The 16040-nt window shown below is 37.4% G+C and overlaps 1 pseudogene; it reads right to left on the bottom strand.

The window, feature by feature from the left end:
* Window positions 1-216: 216 nt before the first annotated feature.
* On the bottom strand, window positions 217-2096 carry LOC121989896 (annotated as a pseudogene).
* Between the last annotated feature and the right edge of the window lie 13944 nt (window positions 2097-16040).

Below are 16040 nucleotides of genomic sequence, written 5' to 3'. Positions count from 1 at the left end.
TGTCTACTGTCGCTTCATCTTTTTCCTCTTTTCGATGATTGATTTGAACATCGTAGGACATCGGGACCCTTTTTCTGATTCGACACTGACGTTTTTTTTGTATTACATAGCGGAGCTAAATTTATATCTAGTAAATACGATAATCACATCCCCAACTTATTATTTCTATAATTTTTAGACCGAATCAATAGATGACAGACATGAGAATTAAATCGATTTTCCTAAATTAGATGTTACTTAATTAATTATTTTTCTTCGGTAAACATCTCCAAATTGTATTGTTTATGGATACATCAATATCAAGAAGATTAATTATTGCAGTACTGTTGCCCTACTACTTTTCCGTCTTCTAACACATAATTCATAAGGCACTCACTTCAATGCAAGAGATTGATGAATTCTATGACAACGTCCACTGCATTTTGAGCGGCCAGTGAACTGAAAACAGCAGCTTCATTGGATTCAGAGGAGCCACCACCCGCGAGGTCCGACAGCGCTCTGAAGGCGATGAAAGGCACGCGTACCTGACGGCAAACGAGCGCGACGGCGGCGCTCTCCATGTCTATCGGAGTAACATCGAACTTATTCCTCAAGAACTGCCTGTATCCTGCATTGTCAACAAATGCGTTGGCACTGCAACCATTCTCCACCCTCAGCACTTTCGCCCTCCTCCTCAGGCATGTGCTGTTGATGCACTGCGGCAGCTTCAAGCCCTGTCGAGAATAAGTATATATTTCCAAGTCAAGACTTAGCTTGCAAGATCACGAAGTTTTCCGGTCAACATCACTATCACCTCTAGATTCCTGGAGAGTGCGTAGTAGTTCTTGTTGACAGAAACCCAGAAGGCATGCTGTCTGACTTCTGGAATTCCATCCACCGGAAAAATCTCTTCAGGTTGGTACCAAACGCTGTTCAGTAAGTTTCATTCTTTGATCGCATCATAATCTGAAAAATTGAGATACCCAATTTTTCTTGTGTAGTCACCAGTGGCCTCCAGGGCCAGTTCATCATTTGGACCATCTCCATATCTCTCTCAAGGTTATGAAAACACCAAAAAAGCTTAATTCAATGGATGCATAAGGAACTTTCCTAGAAATCAGTAATTCTCATATATGATTGAATCATATGAAGTCAAATATATTTAACTAGTCTGTCATTTTACGTGAAGCCATTAATCACTTTATATGAATTTGTTTATTTCATGTCATTTTCAGTGACTAGTCTTCATCCTTGACTTTGTCGACTCAGAGCATTCAAGCAATTTTTATTGATTTCTTGATCGATATATCTCACCTGCCAATTCCAAAGGCCTGTGTGAGCCCATCGACGAGGAATTGTTACATCTCCTATTTGGAGATCAGAGTTTGCATTCCCAGCAATTCCAAAATGCACAACCCCTTTCACATCGAAGAGAGTCAGAAGCAACTGGGTGCTTATACCAGCATTAAGCTGCAATTAGATTAAAAGAATGTAATTATACTCACAGTTAATTAGTATTGTATAATTAAGTCTTCATTATTTCATTATAATTGGAAATTATACCATGCTCAAGCCTGTCATCACCACAATAACCTTCTCTTTTCCCACTGTTCCAAATCGAAATCTCCTTCCTTCCATTCACATGAAACAAAAACAATCAATTAATTAGGCTTCTCTACTGATGTTATCTGCTAAAACAAATATAAAAGGAGCAAACTTGAATCGACAATGTCAATTTAATACACAAACTCTATCAAAATTTGAAAAGGGAAACTTGAATGGATCATCTTCAATCATGTTCTCGGGGATGTAGCTGAATTAAGAGGAAAGTATGCACCTGCAAGATCCAAGAAAGGGAGACGTGGACTGTGGACAAAGTTGGAGGACTGGAGAAGAGGATTCAGCTCGTAGGAGTTTGGGACTACGAGCCCCAAGTATGGCCCTTCCTTGTTCACTCGTCTCACTGTTCTCCAAGCCTTCTTCGTTATACTCCCACCACTGGCTCTTTCACTCAATGAGCCCGCCATGACTGCCAATACAAGCAGCACAAGGATCCTCCTCTTCTTCATAGATTCCATCCTCATCAACTCTCTTTCTTTCTGAGCCCGTGAGTAAGACGAAGATGCAAGGCTTGAATTGGACCTTAAATATAAGGCAAAGAAGAGAAAGAGGAGAAAATTCTAACATTGTCCAACGTGTTTGAGAATAAGAAAAGTAGGGAAAATGAACTTTCCAAGTTTTCTACTAGAATAATGACTGATTGGCACTAAGTTAATGGTTGATTGGGAAAATTCTATCATTCTCCAAACGCTGCCCAAAAGTTTTGAACAGTTCCGCCTAAATTACAACATGAACAAAAGGGTTTATTCGTTGGCGGAACTTCTGACAGAACTCTAAGCGGCAGAAGGGCTATTTCGTCAAAGTTCTCAAGTTGACATTGCTGAAAATATTTCTGCCTTTAAGCCGAAAGGCGGAAAGAAGAAGAAGAAACAAGTTGGTTCGGCAAAGAAAGTGATTCGACCTCAAGGGATTGGGTCGCAGGCAGGTGTGAAGAAGTCGAAAGGCAAGTGTTTCACATGCAAGCAGTCTGGACATTAGAAGGTGGACTGTCCTCGCAGAAAAGAGAACAATAAAGGTATATCTTATTCATTAGTTGTTGAAACATGTTTAGCGGTCTTATCTACTGGTACCTGGTGTATAGATACGGGAGCCACTGATCATGTCTGCAATTCATTGCAGGGGTTCCAGAAAACCCGACGACTACATGAAGGGGAGATCACCGTCTACATGGGCAATGCTACGAGAGTGGCGGCTGTTGTAGTGGGAGATATTTATTTATCTTTTGATAAGAATAAAACTTTGATTTTGAAGAATTATCTTTACGTACCATGTTTTAGAAAGAACTTGATTTCAGTTTCTAAATTATTTATGAATGGATATTCTGTTTCTTTTGATGACAAAGTAGTTGTCAAGAAAAATAGGGTGGTTATATGTTCTGGTGCGTTGGTTGAGAATTTGTATACTCTTAATCCAATAACTCCAACGATGCAATAAATGAAAATGAATAACACATCTTCTAATTCTAATAAGAGAAAGCAACATTCGAAAATGAACCAAACATATCTTTGACATCTAAGGCTGGATCATATTAACTTGAGTAGGATTCAAAGGTTAATAGCCGATGAACCTTTGGGTTCATTGGTAGTGGAAAACTTTCTGATCTGCGAGTCTTGCTTGGAAGGAAAAATGACCAAGAGGCCTTTTAAGGCAAAGGGGTATAGAGTCAAAGAAGTGTTGGAATTGGTCCATTCTGAATTGTGTGGGCCTATGACTATCTAGGAAAGAAGTGATTTTGAATATTTTGTCTCTTTTATATACAACTATTCGAGATATGGATACATTTACTTGATGCGCTACTGTTGGTTGCTACTCGGAAAACCTATAGGTTCCACTGTACAAAAATTTTGTACAAAGGTCTGAACCTTTTCCTAGCTACCATGTGTTCTTTTAAATTAAATTTTGGATCGCCTGCGGAACTTAACACGTTTGATCCAAAACTTAATCTATTTATTCTTTTAGGTTTTGACTTGGATCTCCTGCGGAACTTAACACGTTCGACCCAAGTCTCCTTAAGTTATTAATTCCATTAAATATTAATTTCCATAATTGGTTCCCAGTACTGACGTGGCGAGGCACATGACCTTCTTGGATATGGGAGCAACCACCACCGACTAGACAAAACCTTTTATAGAAAGCTAATATTTAATTTCCTAAAATAACTTTAGGTTAACCAAAGAGAACAATCAAATCACAAGGAAAAGAAAAAACAAAAGAACACAACATCGAAAAATATATTCGAAATTCTAGAACGTAAGCCTCTTGTATTTGGTATTATTTCCATAAATAACTAGCATGATGCGGAAAGAAAAATTACTAGTTATACCTTGTAGAAAAACCTCTTGATCTTCTACCGTATTCCTCTTCTAACCTCGGACGTTGTGTGGGCAACGATCTTCCGAGATGAGAAACCACCAACCACCTTCTCCTCCTAGCTAGGTTCGGCCACAAAGGAAAAGCTTCACCAAGGAAGAAAATCAAAACACTAACCAAGCTCCAAGAGATGCTAGCTTTCTCTCCTTCTTCTTCTTCTTCTCCGAGTAGTATCCGGCCACCACAAGAGCTCCAATAGAAGAGGGAGATTCGGCCACCACAAGAGGAAGAGAGGGAGAGGATGGCCGGCCACACCAAGGAACAAAAGAGGGAGAGAAATAATAGATGTTATGTCTCATGAAGGCACCCTCACCCCTTCTTTTATATTCCTTAGCCTAGGCAAATTAGGAAATTTAATTACAATAAAATTTTCTCAATTTCCTTGACATGATTTAATTGAGAAAAATAAAATAAAATTTCCCAATCAAATCATCATTGGCCGGCCACATCATTGGAGAACAAATTGGACAAGTTTCAATCAACAATTAAAACTTCCTAATTTGTTTCCGGAAATTTTTAAAAATTAAAATTTCTCTTTAAAAATCTCTTCATGGTTGATAAAAGGAAATTTCTATAATTTTAATTTTCTCAACATGTGGATAATTTTTAAAGAGAAAATAAAATAACTCACCAATCTACAAATAAGGAAAGAGATCTAATCTCTTTCTTTAATCTTTTGTAGATCTTTTACAAGAGAGATATTTTAATTTTAATTCTCTTTAATAAATTATTTATTCCACATAATAAAAACTAAAATTAAAATCCCTTTTTAATTAAATTTGGCCGGCCCCCACTAGCTTGGGTTCAAGCTAGGGCCGGCCACCCAATTTTATACCTAGGCCGGCCTTAGCTTGTTTCCCAAGCTAGCTTGGCCGACCCCTATTGGGTGAGTATAGAAGGTGGGTATAGGTGGGTATAGAACTCTACAAATAAGAGGCTACGATATGGACCGAGAGGAGGAATTGATTTTGGTCTCCCGATAAAATTAAGCATCCCGTGTTCGCCCCGAACACACAACTTAATTTTATCAATGATAATTCATTCAACTAGAGAACTATCATTGAACTACCGCACCAATCCCAAATTACATTTTTGGGCTCCTTCTTATTATGAGTGCGTTAGTCTCCCTGTGTTTAAGATATCGAATGTCCACTAATTAAGTGAGTTACTGACAACTCATTTAATTAATATCTAAGTCCAAGAGTAGTACCACTCAACCTTATTATCATGTCGGACTAAGTCCACCTGCAGGATTTAACATGATAATCCTTATGAGCTCCTCTTGGGGACATTATCAACCTAGTATCTCTAGGACACAGTTTCCTTCTATAATCAACAACACACACTATAAGTGATATCATTTCCCAACTTATCAGGCTTATTGATTCATCGAACTAAATCTCACCCATTGATAAATTAAAGAAATAAATATCAAATATATGCGTTTGTTATTATATTAGGATTAAGAGCACACACTTCCATAATAACCGAGGTCTTTGTTCCTTTATAAAGTCATTATAAAAGAAACGATCTCAAATGGTCCTACTCAATACACTCTGAGTGCTCTAGTGTAATTATATAGTCAAGATAAACTAATACCTAATTACACTACGACCTTCTAATGGTTTGTTCCTTTCCATTCTGGTCGTGAGCTACTGTTTATAATCTATAAGGTACTGATAGCATCATCTTCTGTATGTGACACCACATACTATGTTATCTACAATATAAATTAAATGAACAACTACAAACAAATGTAGACAATTTGACCAAATGTGATTCTTTTTTCAAAACAAATGTTTACAAAAGCTTAGGCTTTCAGTATACACTCCAACAATTTCCCACTTATACTAATGACTAAGCTGCCATATCTTCTACCATACATCTGATTCTCATTCCCTCCATCAAAAGCTTTGAGGAAGGCCTTAGTGAAAGGATCTGCCGGGTTATCCTCGATGCGATCTTGGCGATGACAACTTCTCCTCGCTTCACGATATCTCGTATCAGGTGGTACTGCGCTCTATATGTTTACTTGCCTTATGAGCTCGTGGTTCCTTCGAGTTTGCACAGCTATTATCACAATAAATTGTGATAATTTTGGGCAAACCAGAATCACATCTAAGTCCATTAGAAAATTCACGAGCCATACTGCCTCTGAGGCTGCTACATACTCAACTTCCATGGTTGAGTCAGCTGATTAACACTCCTCCATGAAATGGCTCCACCTCCTAAAGTAAACACATATCCCGATGTAGACTTACTATTATCCCTATCGATTGGAAATCGAATCCGTGTAACCCACGGGAGCAACTTCTTGGTAAACTAGCATATAATCTCTAGTCCTTCTCGGTACTTTAATATATGCTTTACATCAATGTCCTTGTCGAGTTACTCGATATCTGACCATGCCCACCAAGCAGATATCGGTCTCATAACATTGCATACATTAGGCTTCCCTCAGCCTAAGGAAGCGCTTTCATGTCCTCTATCTCTTTCGACGTCTTCGGAGACATCTCTTTAGATAGAGCTACTCCATGTCTAAAAGGTAAAAAACCTTTCTTGGAATCCTGCATGCTAAAACGAGCAAGGATTGTATCTATATATGAAGCTTGGGACAGACACAACATTCTTTTCTTATGATCCCTTATTACTTTGATCCCAAGAATGTGTGAACAATCTCCTAAGTCCTTCATATCAAATTGTTTGGACAACCATATCCTTACGTCTGATAATACCTTGACATTGTTGCCAATTAACAAAATATCATCTACGTATAGTACAAGAAATACCACCACGTTTCCGTTACACTTCTTATATACACAAGACTCATCCAGACTTTGAATAAATCCATATGACTGGATTACTTCATTAAACCGGATGCTCCAAGATCTTGAAGCTTGCTTTAGTCCATAAATAGACCGATTGAGCTTGCACACTAGATACTCTTTGCCTTTTTCAATGAACCCTTCTGGTTGCTTCATATGGATGTTCTCTTCAAGACTTCCATTAAGGAAAGCTGTCTTGACATCCATTTGCCAAATCTCATAATTCACAATGGATAAGAGTATCCGGATAGACTTAAGCATGCCACCGGTGAAAAGGTCTCCTCATAATCGATTCCCTCTTTACGAGTGTACCCTTTTACAACAAGCCTAGCTTTGAAGGTTTCTACCTTCCGTCTATCCCTCTTTTCCTTTGTAGATCCACTTGCATCCAGCAGCTTTTACACCATCGGTGGTTCTACAAGCTCCGGACCTTATTAGAGTACATAGACTCTATTTCAATTCATTGCCTTTTGCCAAGAATCGCATCTATATCTTGGAGTGCTTGTCATATGTTCGTGGATTATGTTCACCAGGGATCAAGTCGAAGACTCTCCCAAAACATGAATCTCTCCCACTACGACACCGTCTGTGGTTGTGTGGTTGTGTATCATGTGTGACACGTGTTGCGGTCTCTTGTGGTACTTCATCTTGTACTATTGGTATAGACTTGTCCTCTCTAAGTTCTTCTAAAACAACATTGCTCTTGGGCTTGTGATCCATTATATAGTCTTCTTCTAAAAGCGGGCATTCGTGCAATGACCTTCGATCTTAGGACTATAAAATAAACCACCTTTTGTTCATTTAGGATATCCTACAAATACGTGAACGAGATTCTAACTTATCGACATTTCAGCACATATGTTGGACTACCCCAAATCGAATATGTCTTAGGCGGGTTTTGCCCATTCCACAATTCTATGGGAGTAGAAGAAACCGATTTAGAAGGTACTAAGTTCGAGCGATATCTTCTTTGTTTCCGAGCATATCCCCAAACGAATTTGGTAATTCGAATAACTCATCATCGATCTAACCATCTCCATAAGAGTCATATTCCTTCGTTACTGCTACACCATTTTGTTGGGGTGTTCGGTGCGAACAATTGGGATTGAATCGACCTACGATAAGTAATTCCTAAACTCTCCTAAGAGGTATTCGCCACCACGATTAGATTGTAGTGTCTTGATACTTTTACCTAATCGTTTCTCCACATCGACCTTGTATTCTTTGAACTTATCAAAGCACTCGGACTTCGCGCATTAGGTAAATGTATCCGTATCTTGAATAATCGTCTATGAAAGAGACAAAATATTCAAAACCTCCTCTTGCTTGGACAGACATAGGACCACACAAATCAGAGTGAACCAATTCTAACACTTCTTTGGCTCTATACCCCTTGGCCTTGAACGACCTCTTGGTCATTTTTCCTTCTAAGCAGATTCACAAGTTGGAAAATTTTCCAACTCTAATGAACTCAAAAGTCCATCGGCTATAAGCCTTTGAATCCTACTTAAGTTAATATGACCAAGCCTTAGATGCCAAAGATATGCTTGGTTCATTTCCAAAGGTTCTTTTCTCTTATTAGAATTAGAAGATGAGTTATAAATTTCCATGTTTTATTTTTTGGAAGAAATTGGATTTAAAGTATACAAATTGCCAACTAATGCACTAGAACAGATAATCACTTTATTTCTTTTTATAACTACATCGTTACTGAAAGAAACTGAATATCCATCTAAAAATAGTTTAGAAACTGAAATTAAATTCTTTCTAAAACTGGGTACATAAAGACAATTTCTTAAAACCAAATTTCTATTTCTACTAAAAGATAAGTAGACGTCTCCCACTGCAACTGTTGGAATGTATACTGAAAGCCTAAGCTTTTGTAAACATTTATTTTGAATAAAGAATCACATTTGGTCAAATTGTCTACATTTGTTTGTAGTTGTTCATTTAATTTATATTGTAGATAACATAGTATGTGGTGTCACATACAGAAGATGATGTTATCAGTACTTTATAAATTATAAACAGTAGCTCACGACCAGAATGAAAAGGAACAAACCATTAGAAGGTCGTAGTGTAATTAGGTATTAGTTTATCTTGACTATATAATTACACTAGTGCACTCAGAGTGTATTGAGTAGGACCATTTGAGGTCGTTTCTTTTATACTGACTTTATAAAGGAACAAAGACCTCGGTTATTATGGAAGTGTGTACTCTTAATCCTAATATAATAACAAACACATATATTTGATATTTATTTATTTAATTTATCAATGGGTGAGATTTAGTTTGATGAATCAATAAGCCCGATAAGTTGGGAAATGATATCACTTATAGTGTGTGTTGTTGATTATAGAAGGAAACTGTGTTCTTGAGATACTAGGTTGATAATGTCCCCAAGAGGAGCTCATAAGGATTGTCATGTTAAACCCTGCAGGTGGACTTAGTCCGACATGACGATAAGGTTGAGTGGTACTACTCTTGGACTTAGATATTAATTAAATGAGTTGTCAGTAACTCACTTAATTAGTGGACATTCGATATCTTAAACACAGGGAGACTAACGCACTCATAATAAGAAGGAGCCCAAAAATGTAATTTGGGATTGGTGCGGTAGTTCAATGATAGTTCTCTAGTTGAATGAATTATCATTGATAAAATTAAGTTGTGTTAAGGCGAACACGGGATGTAATTTTATCGGGAGACAAAACCAATTCCTCCTCTCGGTCCCTATCGTAGCCTCTTATTTGTAGAGTTCTATCCCACCTATACCCACCTTATACTCACCCAATAGGGGCCGGCCAAGCTAGCTTGGGAAACAAGCTAGGGCCGGCCTTGAAGTGTGGCCGGCCTAACTTGAACCCAAGCTAGTGGGGCCGGCAAATAAATAAAAAATTTTAATTTTAAATTTTATTATGTGGAAGAAATAATTTATTAAAGAGAATTAAAATTAAATTATCTCTCTTGTAAAATTTACAAAAGATTAAAGGAAGAGATTAGATCTCTTTCCTTATTTGTAGATTGGTGAGATATTTTATTTTCTATTTAAAAATTATTCACATGTTGATAAAATTAAAATTATAGAAGTTTCTTTTATTAACCATGTAGATATTTTTAAAGAGAAATTTTAATTTTTAAAATTTCCGGAAACAAATTAGGAAGTTTTAATTGTTGATTGAAACTTGTCCAATTTGTTCTCCAATGATATGGCTGGCCAATGTAGATTTAATTGGAAAATTTTATTTTATTTTTCTCAATTAAATCATGTCAAGGAAATTGAGAAAATTTTATTGTAATTAAATTTCCTAATTTGCCTAGGCCAAGGAATATAAAAGAAGGGGTGAGGGTGCCTTCATGAGACACAACATATATTATTTCTCTCCCTCTTTTGTTCCTTGGTGTGGCCGGCCATCCTCTCCCTCTCTTCCTCTTGTGGTGGCCGAACCCTTCTCTTCCTTTGGAGCTCTTGTGGTGGCCAGATACTACTCGGAGAAGAAGAAGAAGAAGAAGGAGAGAAAGCTAGCATCTCTTGGAGCTTGGTTAGTGTTTTGATTTTCTTCCTTGGTGAAGCTTTTCCTTTGTGGCCGAACCTAGCTAGGAGGAGAAGAAGGTGGTTGGTGGTTTCTCATCTCGGAAGATCGTTTCCCACACAACGTCCGAGGTTAGAAGAGGAATACGGTAGAAGGTCAAGAGGTTTTTCTACAAGGTATAACTAGTAATTTTTCTTTCCGCATCATTCTAGTTATTTATGGAAATAATACCAAATACAAGAGGCTTACGTTCTAGAATTTCGAATATGTTTTTCGATATTGTGTTCTTTTGTTTTTTCTTTTCCTTGTGATTTGATTGTTCTCTTTGGTTAACCTAAAGTTATTTTAGGAAATTAAATATTAGCTTTCTATAAAAGATTCTGTCTAGTCGGTGGTAGTTGCTCTCATATCCAAGAAGGCCATGTGCCTCGCCACGTCAGTACTGGGAACCAATTATGGAAATTAATATTTAATGGAATTAATAACTTAAGGAGACTTGGGTCGAACGTGTTAAGTTCCGCAGGAGATCCAAGTCAAAACCTAAAAGAATAAATAGATTAAGTTTTGGATCAAACGTGTTAAGTTCATGGCGATCAAAATTTAATTTAAAAGAACACATGGTAGCTAGGAAAAGGTTCAGACCTTTGTACAAAATTTTTGTACAGTGGAACCTATAGGTTTTCCGAGTAGCAACCAACAATTGGTATCAGAGCTAGGGTTTTGCCTCTGTGTATTTGGTATTAGGTTAATTATGCACATGTCATACATAATTTAGGCAGGTTAATAGTAGGATGTGCTAACTTTGTGGATGCAGGATCCAACTATTATGGCTTTTAGTTAATTATGTGTGTGATTGGACCCTTGGACATGTCAAGGGCATTTATATGTGTGTGCATGATTGTATTAAAATACAGCAGGAGCTGTATTTAGTTTTATTAGGATTTTATTTTTGATCTAGATACATGTACATTCCTTTTATGGAATATAGGATCAAAAATGTAAAATTCTATTTATGTCGCGGATCGAATCTTGCAAAGCGTGGAACCTTCTTAGGACTAGAGGCGCAGCGGAACTAGGAGCTAGATGGATGCGACAGCTAGATCCGGTGGCGGTGGCCAAATATGGCAGCAGCTTGGGATGACAACACATGGAGAACAACTAGAGAAAAAAGTCATAATAGTTGAAAATTAAATTTTCTATTTATTGCTTTTATAGTGTGCTGTGTGTGCATGTTAGTTTACAAGTTTAGTAGGCTAGCATAGTTAAAATTCCTCATTTATAAATAACTAAGTGGGAGAGGGATTTTTAAATAAATCCCATGGTCTCCATTACTGGTTTGTAAGTGATGCAAACAAGCTTTCGTGGCTCAGATGCCTTCCTAGTGGATGAGCTTGTTTGTGGATCACTAGAGCAGACTTCCATTTTGGATGACTATAGGAAATTAATTAGGCGTGTGATCTTCCCCAGCGGAAGGGGCATAATCTTATTAATGGACTTAGTGTCAAGTAATGGTATACACTTAGACACATCTAATAGTATCCTCCCCAGGTCACTACTATTATTTGTGTGACCAAATAATACCAACTATTAATTTTATTTGTCAAAAGTTAGGTTGACAAGATAATAAAATTAATGGGTTAAACCCTCCTTTTACAAATGTTGAATTTGTATCGTCCAAACTAACGTGGCATACAAAATTCACGGTGTTATGAGGTGTTGGTTAATTTAAAATAGTATTGTTTGAGGAATCAATATTATTCTAAATTTAGAGTTCGACCAAAAGTTATTTGTGATTCTTAGGATGACTTTCAACCCACTATCCATCATACTTCAACAAAATAGACTTCTGGACCTAATTACATAGATTGGAAAGGAACCTAGACATTGTTCTATTGCTGAAAGCTATAAATTTGTCTTGTTGAACCTTGTCCTATGCACTGGTGAATCTACCAAGAGGAGATTGAATATCATAAGAGATTGGTAAAGGCGGATGAGATGACGCGGTGTTACATTTGGCTTCAATGTCAATGTATTGCAACATCGACATCAAGATTTACCAACGACTATGATATTATGAACAATCTCAAGGAGCTCTTGGTCATTAGGATAGGGCTTCTAGACAAGAAGCTATGAGAAAGATAATGACGCACCATGCAAGAGGGTACTCCTGTGAGGATCATATCCTAAAGATGATGGCTTATACAGATCTGAGGAGATCCTTGGAGAAATTGATGGGGAAACCCGGATCGATATGATCCTCCAAACTAGAAGTTTTGAGCGGTTCAGTTTGAACTATAATATGAATAAAGAATTTATTCATTGGGGAAACTACACGCAGCCGAAGGATTATTTCGTCACAATTCTCAAATTCACTTTCTTGAAAATGGTTCATAAACGAAAGGAAGAAGAAGAAGAAACAAGATGGCTCAAGTGAAAGTGAATAAATTTGATCGAGTTTAAAATTTGGGTGAAGAAGCCGAAGGGCAAGTGCTTCATCTGTAAGCAGGCGAAGGCGGAATGTCCTCGTAGGAACCAAAACAAAGGTATATCTCATGCTCTAGTTGTTGAAACTTGTTTAGCGGTGTTATCTACCGGCACTTGGTGTGTAAGAGCCATTGATCATGTCTGCAATTCAGGGTTCCAGAAAACGACTACCTGAAGGAGATTACCGTCTACATGGGCAATACTACTAAGGTGGCGGTTGATTGCAGTGGGAGGCGTCTACTTATCTTTTAGTAGAAATAGAAATTTGGTTTAAGAAATTGTCTTTATGTACAGTTTGAGAAAGAATTTAATTTCAGTTCTAAACTATTTTTAGATGGATATTCGGTTTCTTTCGATATGATGTAGTTATTAAAAGAAATAAAGTGATTATCTGATTCGGTGCATTAGTTGGCAATTTGTATACTTTAAATCAATTTCTTCCAAGCAAAACATGAAATTTATAACTCATCTTAATTCTAATAAGATAAAGAACCTTGAGAAATGAACCAAGCATATCTTTGGCATCTAAGGCTTGGTCATATTAACAATAGGATTCGGAGGCTTATAGCCGATGGACTTTTGAGTTCATTAGAGTTGGAAAATTTTCTAACTTGTGAATCCTGCTGAGAAGGAAAAATGACAGAGAAATTAAAGTGTAGAGCCAAAGAAGTGTTAGAATTGGTTATATCTGATTTGTGTGGTCCTATGTCTGTCCAAGTAAGAGGAGGTTTTGAATATTTTGTCTCTTTCATAGACGATTATTCAAGATACGGATACATTTACCTAATGCGCCGCAAGTCCGAGTGCTTTGATAAGTTCAAAGAATACAAGGCTGAGCTGATGTGGAGAAACGATTAGGTAAAAGTATCAAGACACTACGATCTGATCGTGGTGGCGAATACCTCTTAGGAGAGTTTAGGAATTACTTATCAGAGGCTGGGATTCAATCCCAATTGTCTGCACTTGGAATACCCCAACAAATCCGCGAACTTCTGTACGAGATTCTAACTTATCAGCATCTGGTTTCAGCACATGTGCTGTACTACCCCAAATCTGAATATGTCTTAGACTGGGTTTTCGCCCATTCCATAATTCTATGGGAGTAGAAGAAACTGATTTAGAAGGTACTAAGTTTAGAACGTATACTACTGTTTCCAGAGCATATCCCCAAAATGAATTTGGTAATTCTGAATAACTCATTATCGATCTAACCATCTCCATAAGAGTCCTATTCCGTCGTTCTGCTACGCGTGTTTGTTGGGGTGTTCCAGGTGCAGACAATTGGGATTGAATCCCAGCCTCTGATAAGTAATTCCTAAACTCTCCTAAGAGGTATTCGCCACCACGATCAGATCGTAGTGTCTTGATACTTTTACCTAATCGTTTCTCCACATCAGCCTTGTATTCTTTGAACTTATCAAAGCACTCGGACTTGCGGCGCATTAGGTAAATGTATCCATATCTTGAATAATCGTCTATGAAAGAGACAAAATATTCAAAACCTCCTATTGCTTGGACAGACATAGGACCACACAAATCAGAGTGAACCAATTCTAACACTTCTTTGGCTCTATACCCCTTGGCCTTGAACGGCCTCTTGGTCATTTTTCCTTCTAAGCAAGATTCACAAGTTGGAAAATTTTCCAACTCTAATGAACTCAAAAGTCCATCGGCTATAAGCCTCTGAATCCTACTTAAGTTAATATGACCAAGCCTTAGATGCCAAAGATATGCTTGGTTCATTTCCGAAGGTTCTTTTCTCTTATTAGAATTAGAAGATGAGTTATAAATTTCCATGTTTTGCTTTGTGGAAGAAATTGGATTTAAAGTATACAAATTGCCAACTAATGCACCAGAACAGATAATCACTTTATTTCTTTTAATAACTACATCGTTACTGAAAGAAACTGAATATCCATCTAAAAACAGTTTAGAAACTGAAATTAAATTCTTTCTAAAACTGGGTACATAAAGACAATTTCTTAAAACCAAATTTCTATTTCTACTAAAAGATAAGTAGACGTCTCGCAATAGCGCCACCTTAGTAGCATTGCCCATGTGACAGTAATCTCCCTTCAGATAGTCGTCGGGTTTCCGGAACCCTGCAAGGAATTGCAGACATGATCGATGGCTCCAGTATCTACACACAATGGTAGATAACACGACTAAACATGTTTCAACAACTAGAGCATGAGATATACCTTTGTTTTGGTTCCTACGAGGACAGTCCGCCTTCTGTCCTGCTTGTAGATGAAGCACTTGCCCTTCTTCTTCACTCCGACTTTAAATCCCGTACTCTGAGATTTATTCACTTTCTTTGCTGAGCCGACTTGTTTCTTCTTCTTCTTTCCTCTCGGTTTAGAAGTAGAACCATTTTAGCAAAGTGAATTTGATGATGAAATAATCTTTCTACGCTTGAAGTTCTGTCAGTAGTTTCCCTAATGAATAAATCCTTTTATTATAGTTCAGGCGGAACTGCTCAAAACTTCTAGGTAGCGTTTGGAGGATCATATCGATCTGGGTTTCCCCATCAATTTCTCCTCCAAGGATCTGTATCTCGTTCAGATAAGCCATCATCTTTAGGATATGATCCCTTACAGGAGTACCCTCTTGCATGGTGGCTGTCATTATCTTTCTCATAGCTTCTTGTCTAGAAGCCCTATCCTGATGCCCAAAGAGCTCCTTGAGATTGTTCATAATATCATAAGCTGTAATGCTGATGTTGCAATACATTTGACATTGAAGCCAAAATGTAACACCGCGCCATCTCATCTGCCTTTACCCATCTCTTATGATATTCAATCTCCTCTTGGGTAGATTCACCAGTGGGTGCATCAGGACAAGGTTCAGTCAGTACAAATTTATAGCTTTCAGCAGTCAGAACAATGTCCAGGTTCCTTTTCCAATCTATGTAATTAGGTCCAGTAAGTCTATTTTGTTGAAGTATGATGGACAGTGGGTTGAAAGTCATCCTAAGAATCACAAATAACTTTTGGTCAGAACTCTAAATTTAGAATAATATTGATTCCTCAAACAATACGATTTTAAATTAACCAACACCTCATAACACCGTGAATTTTGTATGCCACGTTAGTGTGGATGTATACAAATTCAACATTTGTAAAAGGAGGGTTTTAACCCATTAATTTTATTATCTTGTCAACCTAACTTTTTGACAAATAAAATTAATAGTTGGTATTATTTGGTCACACAAATAATAGCATTGAC

This window comes from Zingiber officinale, chromosome 6B (genome assembly GCF_018446385.1).
Source record: "Zingiber officinale cultivar Zhangliang chromosome 6B, Zo_v1.1, whole genome shotgun sequence".
NCBI classification, from domain to species: domain Eukaryota; kingdom Viridiplantae; phylum Streptophyta; class Magnoliopsida; order Zingiberales; family Zingiberaceae; genus Zingiber; species Zingiber officinale.
Note: the sequence above shows the minus strand (reverse complement) of the source record. Positions and strands in the feature narration are given on the sequence as shown.